At 47.2% G+C, this 17410-nt stretch overlaps 1 protein-coding gene across 4 annotated transcripts in view; it reads left to right on the top strand.

The window, feature by feature from the left end:
• The first annotated feature begins 9274 nt into the window (after nt 1-9274).
• Nucleotides 9275-17410, top strand: part of MYO18A (myosin XVIIIA) — a 103397-nt gene continuing 95261 nt past the window's right edge. For 2 of the 4 annotated variants that reach the window (XM_064367648.1, XM_012449317.3), the window contains exon 1: nt 9275-9618. The gene's annotated coding sequence lies outside the window, so the exon portion shown is untranslated. The remainder of the gene's footprint in view (nt 9619-17410) is intronic. The other 2 variants (XM_064367649.1, XM_064367647.1) reach the window with 1 other exon arrangement.

The following is a 17410-nucleotide window of genomic DNA, read 5'->3' as shown; positions in this document are numbered from 1 at the left end:
ATATTTCAAGTGAAGACAATCATGAATTTCTGATATCTTAAAGTATTATTTCAGAGACAACTGGAGACAATGTGTTTCCAGATATAAGACATATTCTTGCCAAAAAGGAAAAAAAAAATCAAACTCAAAGCTGATCAAGCCTCTAGATCTATCTGCCAATGATAGGCTAATGAATTACATGATGTGAATGCAATAAGCAAAATCCTGACTGTGAGAAAATCTATAGGATCAATGACTGTGTTTCTCAACAAATAAGATTCAGGGGAAAAAAAAGAAAGAGATAGAAGGGAAACCTGTAGATTAAAAGATACTTAAAAGTGGATCTTGATTCCAACATTTTTTTAAAAAGACATTTATGGAGATCATTCCATCATGGAGATAATGGCATATTTGATGATATTAAAAATTATTGTTTAAAGGTTGGTACGACAATGGTATTGTGTTTTTGTTTTGTTTTTTATGTAATCCTAGTGGAGCGCAGTGGCTCACTCCTGTAATCCCAGCACTTTGGGAGGTCGAGGTGGACGGGTCCACTTGAGCTCACAAGTTGGAGACGAGCCTGGGCAACATGGTGAAACCCCATCTCTACAAAGCAAACAAACAAACAAAAATTTAGCTGGGCGTGGTGGTGTGCACCTGTAGTCCCAACTATATGGGAAGCAGAGGTAGAATCACTTGAGCCCCAGAGGCGGGGTTACAGTGAGCCAAGATTGTGCCACTGCACTTTAGCCTGGGTGATAGAGCCAGACCTTGTCTCAAGAAAAACAAAAAATAAAAACAAAACAAACCCTTATCTTTTAGAGATACAGGATTAAATTCTTTCTTTCTTTCTTTCTTTCTTTTGAGACAGAGTCTCTCTGTTACTGAAGTTCAGTGGTGCAGTCTCAGCTTACTGCAACCTCTACCTCCTGGCTTCACAGGATTCTCCTGCCTCAGCCTCCCAAATAGCTTAGATTACAGGTGTGTGCCACCTTGCACAATAATTTTTGTATTTTTTTAAGAGATGAGGTTTCACCATGTCAGCCGGGCTGGTCTCAAACTCCTGACCTCAAGTGAGTCACCTGCCTCGGCCTCCCAAAGTTCTGGGATTACAGGCATTAGCCACCGTGCCCTGCCTTTTTTCTTATTTTGAGACAGAGTCTTTCTCTGTCACTCAGGCTGGAATGCAGTGGTGTGATCTTGACTCACTGCAACCTCCTCCCTGGCTCAAGTGATCCTACTGCTTTAGTCTCCCAAGTAGCTTGGACTACAGACCCACATCATGCCAGGCTAATTTTTTTTTTGTATTTTTTTGTATTTTTAGTAGAAATAGGGTTTCACCACGTCAACCAGGTTGGTCTGGAACTTCTGCCCTCAAGTGATCTGCCTGCCTCAGCGTCCCAAAGTGCTGGGATTACAGGCATGAGCCACCACACCTGGCCTGAAATATTTCATATGAAATTATGTGATATCTGGGATTTACTTCAAAATTATACTTGATGTGGGGGTTGGGGAGTAGATGGGAAGGTAGTTGAAACACTATTTCTGTGAATTGATAACTATTGAAGTTGTATGCTGGCTACTTGTGGGTTTATTATATTATTTTGTTTATTTGTATATGTGTTTGATTTCCTGTTAGTAACTTTCTCACTCTATCGCCCAGGATGGAGTATAGTGGCACAATTTTGGCTCACTGCAACCTCTGCCACCCAGGTTCAAGTGATTTTCCTGCCTCAGACTCCCGAGTAGCTGGGATTACAGGTGCTTGCCACTGTGCCAGGCTAATTTTTGTATTTTTAGTAGAGACGGAGTTTGACGATGTTGGCCAGGCTGGTCTTGAACTCTGGACCTTGTGATCTGCCTGCCTCGGCCTCCCAGAGTGCTGGGATTATAAGCATGAGCCACCGTGCCCAACCTCCTGTTAGTAACTTTTTTACCTCATTTCAGAAACATGTTCCTTCATTTTAGACTGATCTTCAGCAAGTACTCTGAGAATTTAGCTTTAAGTTTCCTGGAGAGCATTCTCTACTTACACTCCAAATTTCTGTGCAAATGGTAAAGGATCTTAAGTTAATAAGTGCATTTTGAGGAACAGCATTTAAAGATGTGCTTTTGACATTTGAACATCAGCTATCAGACAGATTTGCAATTCTGTGGACTTTTAAAAAAGCAGACTCGCTTATTTTCAATTCTTTTTGGAGAGTTTTGTATTGTAGTAACTTGCCGGGTGTAGTGGCTCATGCCTGTAATCCCAGCACTTTGGGAGGCCAATGTGGGTGGATCACCTGAGGTCAGGAGTTTGAGACCAGCCTGGCCAATGTGGTGAAATTACTAAAAATACAAAAATTAGCTGGATGTGGTGGCATGCGCCTGTAATCCCAGCTACTTGGGAGACTGAGGCAGGAGAATCACTTGAACATGAGAGGCAGAGGTGGGAGTGAGCCAAGATCATGCCACTGCACTCCAGCCTGGATGACAGAGTGAGACTACATCTCAAAAAAAAAAAAAAAAAAAAAAAAAAAAAAATATATATATATATATATATATATATATAAATAATTGGTAACTTACCACATGACAGGCATCATCTTACACACTTTGCATTTGCTATTTCTTCTAATCCTCACAGTAACTCTACATATTATCAACCTTCATTTTACAGATGAAGAAATAGAGGTTCAGAGAGATTAATAATTCCTAACACTTGTTAACCACTTACTATATTTCAGGCACTGATCTAATCGCTTTAAATGAATTTGCTTATTTTATTGTCTCACACCCTTACAAGGTAGGCAATATTAATATTATTATCTTTCTTCTATGGATGAGGAAATTGAGGTTTAGAGAGGCTAAGGAGCTTGCTGGCAAGTTGCTAGAGCCAAGCATTCTCTCTGCATGGCCCCAAAGCTGGGCGCTTACCACTCTACCCAGGATTCAGCCCGGAGGTTCAGGGCAAGCATTCCAGGCTCTGCTATTTATTAGTCACAGTGCCTTGGGCAAATTAATTCACTTTCCTAAAGCTGGTTTCTAATCTGTAAAATGGGGATAAGAATAGCATCTCCCTAATAGGGTAATTCTGGGGATTAAGTGAGACAGTGTATTAAGGAGTTAGCATAGTGCCTGACCCATAGTTAGGCTCCCTTGATATAAGTGATTGTTTTTTTTCTTTTTTGAGATAGAGTTTCATTCTTGTTGCCCAGGCTGGAGTGCAGTGGCCCGATCTCAGCTCGCTGCAACTTCTGCCTCCTGGGTTCAAGCGAGTCTCCTGCCTCATCCTCCCAAGTAGCTGGGACTATAGGCGCACGCTACCATGCCCGGCTAATTTTTGCATTTTTAGTAGAGACAAGGTTTCACCATATTGGTGAGGCTGGTCTCAAACTCCTGACCTTGTGATCCTCCTGTCTTGGCCTCCCAAAGTGCTGGGATTACAGGCGTGAGTCACCGCACCTGGCCAATATAAGTGATTTTTATTACCAAGCTTCTTTCTGGGGTGGGGAGCTTCGTGATTAAAGTTGGGTCACTTTAGGACTTTAGGAATCTTCTGGAAAAAATTGGCCTTCCCATGACCATCTGGGTGACTTTATCTGGATACTGCTTTGGCTTTTTTCTATGTGAAGAGGAGAGGGGTGCTTTACTTTTACTTTTACTTTTACTTTTACTTTTACTTAGAGCCAGGACAGGGTTTGTTCTGGCCTTTAGGAAGGAAAAGACTAAAATCAAGTGACCAAGAACCAGAGTTACTGTGTCAGTGTGAGTGCTGCCCAGTCTTGCCTGGTGTCTGAAACTGGTTCCTGGTTCAGGCAAGAAGAACTCTCAGGGACACCATGTGCTACTCTGAGAGTGCCCTAGGTGTAGACACATGTCAATAAAAGAGTTGTTAATATACCTATTCATTTCACTGCCATGGTGTAGGGAAAAGAATGGGTTTGGAGTCTTAGGGACTCAGTTTGAATCCTGACTCTGTTACTCTTTGGCTAGGTGCAAGTCACAAACCTGTCTGTGCTTAATTTCCACAACTGAGTTAGAAAAGATAACCAAGCCAACAGCTATAGAATGCTTACTATGTGCTGGGTACTATTCTTTTTATACATTAAATCGTGTAATTTAAAAAAAAATTAATAAATACAAGGCCAGGCACAATGGCTGTGCCTGTAATCTGAGCACTTTGGGAGGCCAAGGTGGGTGGATCACCTGAGACCAGGAGTTTGAGACCAGCCTGGCCAACATGGCGAAATCTTGTCTCTACTAAAAATATAAAAATTAGCCAGGTGTGGTGGCACGTGCCTGCAATCCCAGCTACTTGGAGGCTGAGGCATGAGAATCACTTGAACCTGGGAGGCAGAGGTTGTAGTTAGCTGAAATATGCCACTGCATTCCAGCCTGGGTGGCAGAGTGAGACCCGGTCTCAAAAAAAAATAATAATAATAATAATAGGCCAGGCACAGTGGCTCATGCCTGTAATCCCAGCACTTTGGGAGGCTGAGGCGGGTGGATCATGAGGTCAGGAGTTTGAGACCAGACTGGTCAAAAAGGTGAAACCCCATCTCTACTAAAAATGCAAAAATCAGCTGGGTGTGGTGGCAGCTGCCTGTAATCCCAGCTGCTTGGGAGACTGAGGCAGGAGAATGGCTTGAATCCAGGAGGCAGAGATTGTAGTAAGCCGAGATTTCGTCATTACACTCTAGCCTAGGCAAGAGAGCGAGACTCCATCTCAAATAATAATAATAATAATAAATATTATTTTTAAAGCAGTTTAAGTTCACAGCAAAATTGAGCAGAAAGTACAGAGATTTCCCATATGCCTCCTGTCCCCACACATGCACAGCCTTTCCCACAATCACATCCTTCACCAGAGCTGTACATTTGTTATAATCGATGAACCTACATTGACACATCGGTATCACCCAAAGTCCATGGTTTACATTAGGATTCACTCTTGGTGTGTACAATAATGACATGTATCCAACATTGCGTTATCATACAGAAGAGTTTCACTGTCCTAAACATCCTCTATGCTTTGTATTTTTATCCCCCCCTGACCCTAATCCATGGCACCATGAACCTTTTTATTGTCTTCATAGTTTTGCCTTTTGCGGAATGCCATATAGTTGGAATCATACAATATGTAGCCTTTTCAGATCGGTTTCTTTCACTTATTAATATGCATTTAAGTTTCCTTCGTGACTTTTCATGACTTGATAGCTCATTTCTTTTTTTTTTAGTGACACATAAAATTCTATTGTCTGGATGAGCCGTATTATTTATCCATTTACCTACTGAAGTTCATCTTGGTTGTTTCCAAGTTTTGGCAATTATGAATAAAGTTGCTGTAAACATCATGTGCAGGATTTTGTGTGGACATAAGTTTTCGATTCATTTGGATAAATACCAAGGAGTGGGATTGTTGGATTGTATGGTAAGAGTATGTTTTTTCTAAGAAACCACCAAACTGTCTTTCAAAGTGACTATACCATTTTGCACTGCTACCAGCCATGAATGGGAGTTCCTGTTGCTCTATTTTCTTGCCAGCAGTTGGAGTTGTTGGTGTTTTGGACTTTGGCCATTCTAACAGGTGGGTAGTTTTATTTCACTGTTATCTTAATTTGCTATTCTCTTATTACATATGATGTTGAGTATCTTTTCTTTTGCTTACTGCCATCTGTATATCGTCTTTGGAAAGGTACTGATCAGATTTTCTGCCCATTTCTGAATTGGGTGGTTCATTTTCTTATTGTTGAGTTTTTAAAATTCTTTGCATATTTTGGATAACAATCCTTTATCAGATATCTTTTGGATATATTTTATCCCAGTTGTGGCTTGTCTTCTTATTCTCTTGACAGTCTTTTGCAGAGAAGACATTTTTAATTTTAATGAAGTCCAGCTTATCAGCCCTTTCTTTCCTGGTGCCTTTGGTGTTGTATCTAAAGAGTCATTGTGATACTCAAGGTCATTTAGGTTTTCTCCTATGTTATCCTCTAGGAGATAGTTTTATAGTTTTGTATTTTACATATAGGTGTATTATCTATTCTGAGTTAATGTTTGTGAAGGGTATAAGGTCTGGGTCGAGATCTCTCTCTTTTTTTTTTTTTTTTTGCATGTGGATGTCCAGTTTGTTGAAAAGCCCCTTTTGTTGAAAAGACTATGCTTATTTAATTTTCGAAACAAATTTTGAGGGAAGGAGTCACTGTTACTATCCCAATTTTTTAGATGTACAAAGTGAAGCACAGAGGGGTTTTATAATCACCCAGAGTAACACAGCTAGTACTTGACAGAACTGAGATTTGAACCCAGGAAATCCAGCTCCAGAGCACATGCACTCAACCCCTATCTATAATAATAATGTCTCCCTCATAGGTTCATTATGAGGAATAGAGACAGTGTCTAGTGCATAGTAGGTATTCAGGAAACACTAATGATAGTCATTGTCCTACCTCGCCTTCAAGTTGCTGCTCAAATGTCATGTTTTTGTTTTATGTTTTTTTTTCTTTTTTGGAGACAAAGTCTTGCTCTGTTGCCCAGGCTGGAGTACAGTGGCACAATCTCGACTCACTGCAATCTCTGCTCCCAGGTTCAAGAGATACTCCTGCCTCAGCCTCCCAAGTAGCTGGGATTACAGATGTGTACCACAACACCTGGTTAATTTTTTGTATTTTTAGTAGAGATGGGGTTTTACCATGTTGGCCAGGCTGGTCTTGAAATCTGGCCTCAAGTGATCGGCCTGCCTCAGCCTTCCAAAGTTCTGGGATTACAGCCGTGAGCCACCACACCTGGCCCCAAATGTCATTTTTGAAGCAGCTCTTCTCACTCCTCAAGCCAAGTAAGCCTCCCATCATAGCACCTATCTCATCATCCAAGTTATGCCAGCATGGTGAACCCTATTACTGTCACAGTTCAGCTCTGCCTGTTCCCCATGTGATTTCCCTGGAGATATGCCATGTCTGATCTCCCTCTCTGTCACCCCAAGTGCCTGGGGCTCTACTTGTCACTTAGCAGGCAGTTTGTTAAATTGAGTTTGAGTTGCATGTAATTCCAAAATGTGTATCCCGCCTGGGTCTATTTCTCAGGAACTCCTAACTCTTACTCAAGTCTTTGCTCCTGAGCCTCCCTGCTCCAACCTTTCCTGGTCTGTCAGGTTGGGCTGTCCTTGCCTGGAGAAGTTCCTGTTTGGGCTGTCTAGGGAGGCAGCTGTCTTTGTCTGCTACACCCTTCTCCCTGTACCACCCCACTCAGTTTCTTCCACGTTCTGGCACACCCACCCCAGCATGGACACTGCCCAGAGAAGTGTTCATGTTTCTTCCTCTATCCAAACTCCAGACATAGCACCTATCTTGGAGGCCTGGTCTCTGGATGTCCCTTGGCCTCTCCCAGGAAGCATAAATTTTCTTCTTGATGGGTAGAGCAGCTCACTTGATATTTACAGGACACCGTGGACCCAGGGACAGACTGCATTCCAAGGAGCTTCTGAAAGTATTAATCTTAGCATTGGTGAACTCCTTCAGGGAGTGAGCGGCACTTACAGCCGTGTCCCCTGGGCCCTCGTACGCCTCTTGATCCACTCCACTTTGAGGCAGGGCTCTATCAGACCAAACTATTGGGAATCTGTTCTGACCTTGGGGAGTGCATTCTGGCAGTGCCATCTCGGACATGGCAGGCAGTACCTGCTATGGACTGTCTGGGGCACCATCCAGCAGGGCCCTGTGTGTGCCTCTGCAGAGCCACCTTGGGAAGAGATGGCCAATTGCTTCCTCTAGACAGAGCTACTTTGAGCACAGCCTGCAGAGTTCGGTGCCTGCCTTGGACAGCCTCTCTTCCATACGTGCATCGTGACCCTGGTGCCTGTCCTGGGCAGTGCCACTCAGCCCCTTTCAGACGCTTTTCAGACAGCCTCCAGTGCCCAGTGCAGACAGAAACTCCAGGTAGGGCCTCTCTCAGACACAGCGAGAGGGGCTTCGGAGCCCACTGAGGACGGAGGCTCCCAGGGCCGCGCCCGTGCCCGCCTGGCCGACGTCTGGCGGCGCGTCCTGGCGCTGCCGGGCAGGGCGGGCGTTTATCCCCAGAGCCGCCAGCAGGGAGCTCCCTTTCGGCTCGGCTCGCGCGGTCGCGGGGGGCGGCGCTGAGCTGCGCCGCGCTGCGCTCCTCTCCAGCCCCGACCGGGCCGGGGCCGCTGAATGCCGCGTCTCCGCTTCTGCTGCCTGCCGGGCGGGCTCCGGCGGCCGGTGAGTGCTGGTCGGCGGGGGCAGCCGCTCCGTGGCGGGCAGGGCCCGGTGGGGCGGCGGGGCGGGATCCGGCCGGGCGGGCGGGCGGGCGGCGGGGCCCGCCGGCTCCTCCTCCTCCCCTGTCCCCTGGAAGCAGCGGCCCGGACTCCCGGCTCCCGTCCCTGGCGGCGCCGTGGAGCTCGACGCCCGGGGGTGGGGGCCGACAGGGAGCGGCGAGGAAGGGGGACCACCGGCCCTTCTGGCCAACCTAGGGGGCGCAGGGAGGCAGGACAGTGTGGCTTTTAGTGTGGGGGGATTTGGCGCTTGGAGGCGCCCAGGTGGCCCGGAGCTGAGCGGGGAGGGCTTCTCTGGGCCCGGCGCAGGCCCCCCGATGGAGCGAGTGAGCGAGCGGGGCGCTGGGGAAGGCAGCGGGGAAGGCGAGCACCTCTACCGAGCCTTTTATCCCTCCCAGCGGCCTTCACTCTTTCACTGCCGGGCCGACAGCGGGCTCCTCTCAAAGGAGCAGCTGCTAGACAGCTGGCAAAACAATGGAGACCCCGCTTCCCTGGGCCCCCTCCTCTTGGGACAGAAGATGGGGAGTGGGTGAATGGTGGCTGGCTTTGGGGATTAGGGAGTGCAGGCTGTGCCCTGCGACTGAATGCTCACCTCACCTTTCCCTGTAGAGGGGTGGGGTGCGTGTGGGAAGGTCGGACAGGCTGCCCCAGGCCTCTGGAGAGACCGCCCCGACGCCCCGCCCTGCTAACCTGTCATGCCAGTTGTTTCGCCAATGGGAAGGGGAGGTGGTAGGGGTAGCTGCCCCCTCACCCTGGCCCCTGTTAGTGGGGGGACGCTCCTTGGTCCCAAGCCGGGCCAGGAGTGTGGGTCCTGTTCCTGGGTGCGATAAAGGCCGCAGGGACCGGCCAGGCTTTGGGGCTTTGTTGCGGGGGCGGAAATGGGGGAGTTGCCCTACTGCTAGGCACATGTGTCTTGCTGATTAGTTGGAAAGGCTGTGGCCCGAATAAGCCAGAGGTGGGGGGTGGGGGAGATGGGGAGGAAGACAACCGGTTTGTTTTTGAGCCGGCATTAATTTTGCCTGGTCACTTGGCCAATGGGGCATGTCTTTGGCGCTGGCCTCATAGTTTGTGTTTGTGTGGGGAGGGCTGGGGGAACGCTTCCTGAGAGGGACTGTCCTGGCTAGGCCTTCATGCCCTCAGACGGTCGCCCAGAAGTATAGAATTGGGTTCCCTCCCCACTTCACCCTGCCAATGACTCGGGCTAGTGTGGATTTGTCTTGTCTTTTGGAGCCCCTGGCGTCTGTGGCTGAGGAAGCCTCATCAGTGCCCCTATAGCAAGTGAGCTCTGGGAAGTGTGTATGCACTGTGGCGTGCTGGAAGGGAGGGGAGGCCACCTGGGTGATTAAGAGCAAGATCACCTGAGCAGGACGGTGAGTACAGAGCCCATTGAACCAAGCTGCCTTTCCCTTGTGCTGTGGAGCCCTTTCTCGAGGAGGTTGGTGCCCTGTTGTCATGGCAACAGGCCTGGCCTAATGTTCCCCACACTTTTTAGTTCAGGAGCTACTTTCTATTTGGGGATGTTGAAAGTTGCTCTCCTGAGGTCTCTAGCTTCCTGACAAGCCTCCTTGGCTCTTTGTCCATGGCTTCCCACCTCTTCAGCTTCCCCTCTGTTTTTTTTGTGATGAAATCTTTCCAGGAAACATCCTCCTGGTTTCTGGATTTGACATGCAGGTTATATATATCCTCTGGTGGAGGTGTGCTTGTCCATTTTGGGTTGAGGACATTGGGGTTGTGGCCTCAATTCCAGGAAAACTATGGCTTTTAGGGGCAGCTATTGTGCTGGGGGGGTTAGGGGAATGAGAAGGGTTGTAGGTGGGGGTGGGGAGTGGGCATGGGAGGGGCAACAGGCTGGCGGTCACTTCCTTTGGGAGCTTTGAACTTTAAACAGTTGATGACCTGGTGCCTGGTAGCTCTGAGTGTCTAGTTTGTTTACTCTCTCCTGGCCTGGCCCAGGTGCCAGAGTGTGTGCCTGAGGGCTTCCTCCTGCACCCCAGACTTTCCTCAGGAGGGTATGCCCTTCCTGACTCCCACCTGGTCCTCAGCCTCACTCTTGGGCCGTCCGTGAAGGCCCCCTCACTGGCCCTGCTAGTGGTTGTTCATTGAGGGGCGCATATGTCTTTAGAAGCTGGGCCTCAAAACTCTGGGTCCCCCTTCAGAGCAGGTACCTGAAGGTGGACTGGGTGGGGCAGAACTGGGGCTCAAGCGAAAGGGAGAATCCACCCTGCTAAGGTGGAGCTGGGAGTTGTTGGAACTCAGGAAGCCTTGATCCCGACTTGGTGTGTCACAGGTCTCCAGGGCAGCAAGGTTGTTCTTACTCCTTCAAACCAGAGGTCTGTCCCCAGCCAGATCCCCTCACCTGGAGTGGACGCCACAGGCAGGAGCCAGAGCATCCCTGTGAGTTGGGTTTTGTTGGTAGTCTGGGGCCCCAGGCCTGAGTGTGGTGGGAAAACTGAGGGGCTCTGGCTGGTTGTAGTTTAAAGGTTTGGGGGTAGGAAGGCCCAGCCCACTGTCTGCTGTAATTGACAGGTTCCCACAGGACTTGAGATTGGTATGGGGACTTGATGGAGTTTAAGTTCTGCTTTGGGTCAGACCCCCGGGTGCTTTTTCTCTGATATTCAGACAGGTTGAACGATGGGCCGAAGGTCACACAGCAAGTCGGAGGCAGAGCGGGGTTAAAACCTGCAGCGTATGGTTGAGCGGAATACCTCTCCAGCAGAGGCCAAGGGCCAAGTCTGAGCTTTCAGGCCCTTGGAGATACTGTAGCTGAAATAGTGGAGGCCTAGAGAGGGAAGGGGACTTGCTCAAGGTCACACGGAAATGGGTGTTAGCCGAGCTGAGTGCCAGGCGGTGTACCTGGAAGAGCAGCAGGGGACCTGACGGGGCCGCGAGATTGCTGCGTTCCGGGGGAGACGGGATCGCAGCAGGAGGCGCCGCCGGGCTGCGGCTGCGCCGGCCCAGCCGCCGGGAAGAGCCGAGGGCCGCCCAGCTCCCCGTGCGGCTGCGGGCGGACCGGCTGATGTCACGTGAGAAGTGTGCGGTGGGAGTGAGGGAGCACACCTGGAGCCAGATAAGCTCCGTGTGACCTGGCAGGGAGTCACCCGGCGCTGCGGAGCTCAGCATAGCCGGCCAGGAGGAGGCTCTCTCTGGGGCGTGGGGCCGGGCCAGGTGCTGGCGACCCCTCCGGCCGCCGCTGTAACCCTCCGTGTGGGTCAGAGCCGGGATGGGGACCCCGGGGCTGGAGGAAACAACCACTCAGGGAGGTCAGAGGCCAAGGGAGAGAAGCCGGCTCTCTCGGGAAAGTATTTCCTTTGTATTTATTTATGAGTGTGGTCTGGGGGTTGGGGTGGGAGGACTGACCTAAGTATCCACCCACCGCAGCCAAGTCTGGGCGCCCTTGTCTTGGGACTCTCTAACGTTATAGTTTCCATTTCCTGTATTTTTTTTTTTTTCCTTTCTTTTGCCAGCTGCTGGGTGACCCATTTAAATGTGTCCCCACTTACAGCCACAAGACACCAGTGAGCTCTTTTTTAACCAAGTCCCCGAAACTTTTTCAAGACATGAAAATCCTTAAATTGACCATTACCCTGTTTGCAGATTTACTGCTAGTGGATTGCCTACTAGTTTGTCCAGACTTTTTTTTTTGGTCTGGAAAAAAGTTGATTCTTTAGGTAGAAAGCTAAAGCGTTACAAAAGTGTTACCCTTCTTCTTTCCTACTCTCCAGAGATGACCACTGATCAATTTTTGGATTGATTGTTTTTTAAAAGCTTGTTATATATATTTTAGGCATTATATATGTTTATAGTTTAATATATGTTATATAAAATATCATCTTATGTAAATGCTTTAAAAATTTCTGTGGCTGGGCGCGGTGGCTTACGCCTATAATCCCAGCACTTTGGGAGGCCGAGACGGGTGGATCACAAGGTCAAGAGATCGAGACCATCCTGGTCAACATGGTGAAACCCTGTCTCTACTAAAAATACAAAAATTAGCTGGGCATGGTGGCGCGTGCCTGTAGTCCTAGCTACTCGGGAGGCTGAGGCAGGAGAATTGCTTGAACCCAGGAGACGGAGGTTGCGGTGAGCCGAGATCGCGCCACTGCACTCCAGCCTGGGTAACAAGAACGAAACTCCATCTCCAAAAAAAAAAAAAAATTTCTGTAGGAGGCTGGATGCAGTGGCTCACACCTGTAATCCCAGGACATTGGGAGACTGAGGTAGGCAGATTGCTTGAGCCCAGGAATTTGAGACCAGGTTGGACAACATGGCAAGACCCTGTCTCCTCAAAAAATACAAAATACAAAAATTAGCTGGGTGTAGTGGTACATGCCTGTAGTCCCAGTTACTCAGGAGGCTGAAGTGAGAAGGATCACTTGAGCCCCAGGAGGTTGAGGCTGCAATGAGCCAAGATCACACCACCACATTCTAGCCTGGATGACACAGTGAGACCCTGTCTAAGAAAAAAAAAAAGGAAAAAAATAAGAAAAGTAGAAGAAAAATGATACATAACCCCACTCCCTAAAGCTCCTAGGTGTAAGCAAATACACATTTACCAGATGAATGTTCTTGTAAAAAAATTAAAATACAGCCCAGATGCGGTGGCCTATGCCTATAATCTCAGCACTTTGGAGGCCAAGGTAGGTGGACGTCTTGAAGCCAGGAGTTCGAGATTAGCCTGACTAACATGGTGAGACCCCATCTCTATTATTTTAAAAAACAAAAAATATTGAAATATGGATGAAACACAAGTCTATTTGACCCTTCTAAAATTCCAGTCTCCTCCCCAGAGCATACGATTTTCCTACGCATATGCAAATATTGTACACAATGTACGTGTAATATATTCACACACATATATATAGGTTTTTAAATTTTAGCAAAATTACAAACTATCCTGCAACCTGTTTTTTTCACTTAGCAATGTAGTATAGAATCTTTTCAGGTCAGTATACACAAATTTTACATTTTATATTTGTAGATTTGGTATTATAAACAATGCTTCAAGGATTAGCCGTATGTATTGTGTGAATGTACCTATAGGTGTCTTATAATGGAATTGCCCAAATAATATGTACACAAATATTTTCATATACCAGGTGCAGTGGTGGTACCTGTAATCCTAGCTACTCTGGAGGCTGAGGCAGGAGGATTGCTTGGGGCCAGAAGTTTGAGACCAGCCTGGCAGCATAGCAAGACCCTGTCTCTAAAACAATTTTTAAAAAATTAGCCAAGAGTGGTGGTGCATACCTGTAGTCCCAGCTACTCAGGAGCCTGAGACAGGAGGATCACTTGAGCCCAGGAGTTCAAGTCTGCAGTGATCTATGATTGAGCCACCAAACTCTAGCCTTCGTGACAAAATAAGACCTTGTATCTTAAAAAAAAAATTTTTTTTTTTTTTTACAGATGCCACTAACTTGACCTCTGGAAAGATATTAGTTGGTGCAAAAGTAATTATGGTTTTTACCGTTTAAAATTAACAGCGGCCAGGCACGGTGGCTCATGCCTGTAATCCCAGCACTTTGGGAGGCCAATGTAGGTGGATCACAAGGTCAGGAGTTTGAGACTAGACTGACCAATATGATGAAACCCCATCTCTACTAAAAATACAATAATTAGCTGGGCGTGGTGGGCACCTGTACTCCCAGCTACTCAGAGGACTGAGGCAGGAGATCGCTTGCACCTGGGAGGCAGTTGCAGTGAACCAAGATTGTGACATTGCACTCTAGCCCGGGTGACAGAGCGAGACTCTGTCTCAAAAAAAAAAACAAGAAAAGTAATGGCAAAAACTGCAATTACTTTTGCACCAACCTACCAATTTGTGTTTCCACCAACACGAAAATCTCTGCATCCCGTGGCCTAATTGATTGATGTTATCTACCTTGACAGTTTTTAACTAAACTGCTAATTAAAAAATAGTATACCTCAATTTCACATGTCTGTGAATATTATGGAGGCTGAATACCTGTTGATGTTTGTTGGTCATATTTATGTCTGCCCCTATGAATTAGCTGTCCATAGCATCCTTGGCATTAGCTACATGGGGCCTCTGGACTCAAGCCAGTGTGATCAGCTTGGCCTTGTGCTTATCGGGTTACCTTCACTTCTTTGGGCTTTACTTTTCCTGTACAAAGGTTTTGACTTATTTTAGTCATACTTGTCCTGATAGTCATTTGTGCACTCTGTTATCCTCTCTACTGTCCCATTTAGATGGCAAAAAATGTGCCCTGCTACTATTAGATACCTCTCTGAGAGTCTACTATGGGCTAGGCATTATATGAAGGGCTTTTTTTTTTTTTTTGAGACGGAGTCTTGCTCTGTTGCCAGGCTGGAGCACAGTGGCGCAGTCTTGGCTCACTGCAAACTCCGCCTCCTGGGTTCAAGCGATTCTTCCGCCTAAGCCCCCCGAGTAGCTGGGACTACAGGCGCGTGCCAAACACCCGGCTAATTTTTGTATTTTTAGTGGAGACGGGGTTTCACCATGTTGGCCAGGATGGTCTCGATCTCTTGACCTCGTGATCCACCTGCCTCGGCCTCCCAAAGTGCTGGGATTACAGGCATGAGCCACCGTGCCTGGCCTTAAGGGATCATATATGTATTTCATTTAATTCCCTCACCTTAGGTGGTAGTTACCATTATTATATCCAATTTACAGATGGGGAAATGGAGGCATGGAGGCCTTAAGTGGCTTGCCTGAGATTGCATAGCTATTTACTCATATTTTTTTTCATTTTTATTTTATTTATTTGAGATGGAGTCTTGCTCTGCCGCCCAGGGTGGAGTACAGTGGTGCAATCTTGGCTCACTGCAACCTCCACCTCCTGGGTTCAAGCGATTCTCCTGCCTTAGCCTCCTGAGTAGCTGGGACTACGGGCTCACGCCACCATGCCCAGCTAATTTGTATTTTTAGTAGAGACAGGGTCTTACTAAACCCACCAAAGACCAGACTGGTTTTGATTTAGCCCCCAGCATGTTGACCAGGCTGGTTTTGAACTCCTGATCTCAGATGACCTGCCCACCTCGGCCTCCCAAAGTGCTAGGATTACAGGCATGAGCCACCATGTCCGTCCCCATTTACTCAGATTTGTTCTCAGATTTGTCACTTGATAAGCAAAGCCCAAACTCTGACACTAGGCTTATTTATCTTTATGTTGCTTGCCTTTAGGAAGTGACTGAATGGATACATACTTTTTCCCAACATTTTATCGAAACGATCTGCAAGCGTTCAGAAAAGTTAAATAATTTTGCAATGAACATCCTTCATCTCCTAGATTCTACAGTTAACATTTTCCTATCCTTGCTTTTACCTAATCTTTATCCCTTGGTTCATCCATCAGGCTATTTTTTTTTTTTCTTTGTTTTCTTTCTTTCTTTCTTTTTTGAGACATGGTCTCACTCTGTTACCCAGGCCGGAATGCAATGGCATGATCATGGCTCACTGTAGCCTCGACCTCTCAGGCTCAGGTGATGTTCCCACCTTAGCCTCCCAAATAGCTTCCACAGGTGTGCACCACCATATCCAGATAACTTTTTGTATTTTTAGTAGAGACAGGGATTTGCCATGTTGCTCAAACTTGTCTCCAACCCCTGAGCTCAAGCAATCCGCCCGTCTCAGCCTCCCAGAGTGTTGGGATTATAGGTATGAGCCACCTTCCTCAATCTCATCAAGCTATCTCAAAATTTTACACATCTCAAAGTAAATTGTAGACATCAGTATACTTCACCCCAAATACTTTAACATATATATCATTCACTAGAGTTCAACATTTGTTTATAGTTCTTTAATTTTGAGTGAATATTTACAAACAATGAATGCACAAATCTTATGTGCATCATTTGATGACTTGACACATTTATCAACCCAAACCGCTATCCATATACAGGATATAAGCATCACCCAGAAAAGTTCCCTCAGGTAATCCCACTCCTACCCCCATCATAGGTTAGTTCTGCCTGCACTAGAACGTCATATAAATAGAATCTTACCAGTATGTACTCTTTTGTCAAAGACTTCTTTCCCTCTCACTTGACATCGTGATTTTGAAGTTCATCCCTGTTGTGTGTATCTTTGACTGTTTCCTTTTTCTTGCTGAGTAGTATTCCCTTGCATGAATGTGAGAATTGTTTATGCACTCTCTGATGGACAGATAGATGTATATTTGAGCTGAACGGTCATTGCCTTCAGGAGCTTACTCTCTTAAAGCGATAGAGCAGCTGAGTTGACAGATTGTACTTTCCTTTTATTTTGGGGGATAGTAAGGTCAAGATAAGTCAGGTCCATACCCTAACTTACATATGTACCTTTCCTCCTCTTAAAATTAGGAAAAGCTTCTTAGAGTATGGTGAGGAGAGAAAGGCAGAGAAGGAGGTCAGGGAAATTGTAAAGTTACCTTCGCTGGAGTGGAGGGAGAGGGTAGGAGGGAGAGGAAGGGGAAGCAGATAGAAACTGCAGCCTGGGATGCAGGGTAGGAAGGTGGTGGTGTCAGAGCTGTTGGAGGCTTTGGAGCTGAGGCCAGGAGGTGCTGGAAAGTGCAGGGTCTACAAGAAGGTGATGGAGCAGCAGCTGCATTGCAGATCTGATCATGGACGGGAGGCTGCAGGCAGCCAGGCAGCTCTAGACGCATGACTCAGGAGAGAACCAGTCCACAGCCAGGCCTGGTGATTATGGGGATGGCAGTGGGGAGGAGGTGCCTTGTGAGCTGTGTAGATGGTGGTGACAGGACAGGGGTAGTGAGGGAAGGGCTGGCTAGCCTCATTCTCTCAAGGCCCCAGAGTTGGGATGAGAGAGGTGGCTTTGGCAGAAGGTTAGTAGTTTAACCTGTGTCCCCAGGAGACTTAAATATTTAGAATTTTAGAGCCAGAAGAGACCTAGATCATGTAGTTCAACCTTGAGCAAAGTGACAGGCTAAGGTCCCCCAGTGATTTTTTTGGCAGATCCAGGCCTAGATACCAAATCTCCTGAAACTTCTGGCCAGCACCATCCTGTGTGCTGCTGCTGTGACTGGCTGCTGTTCCTCCCTGCCACAATGACAGTGAGGAACAAGCTTTTGCTGAGATGGGGGTTTCCATGAAATTACTTTTCAGGGACCTTTCCAGCCCAAAGATCCTAGAATGCTGGGAGCTCTTTTCCACTCATATTCCTCAGTGATCTAGTCCCCAGCAGAG

This window comes from Aotus nancymaae, unplaced genomic scaffold (genome assembly GCF_030222135.1).
Source record: "Aotus nancymaae isolate 86718 unplaced genomic scaffold, 86718_ANA_hifiasm-v0.15.2.pri h1tg000072l, whole genome shotgun sequence".
Classification (NCBI taxonomy): domain Eukaryota; kingdom Metazoa; phylum Chordata; class Mammalia; order Primates; family Aotidae; genus Aotus; species Aotus nancymaae.
Note: the sequence above shows the minus strand (reverse complement) of the source record. Positions and strands in the feature narration are given on the sequence as shown.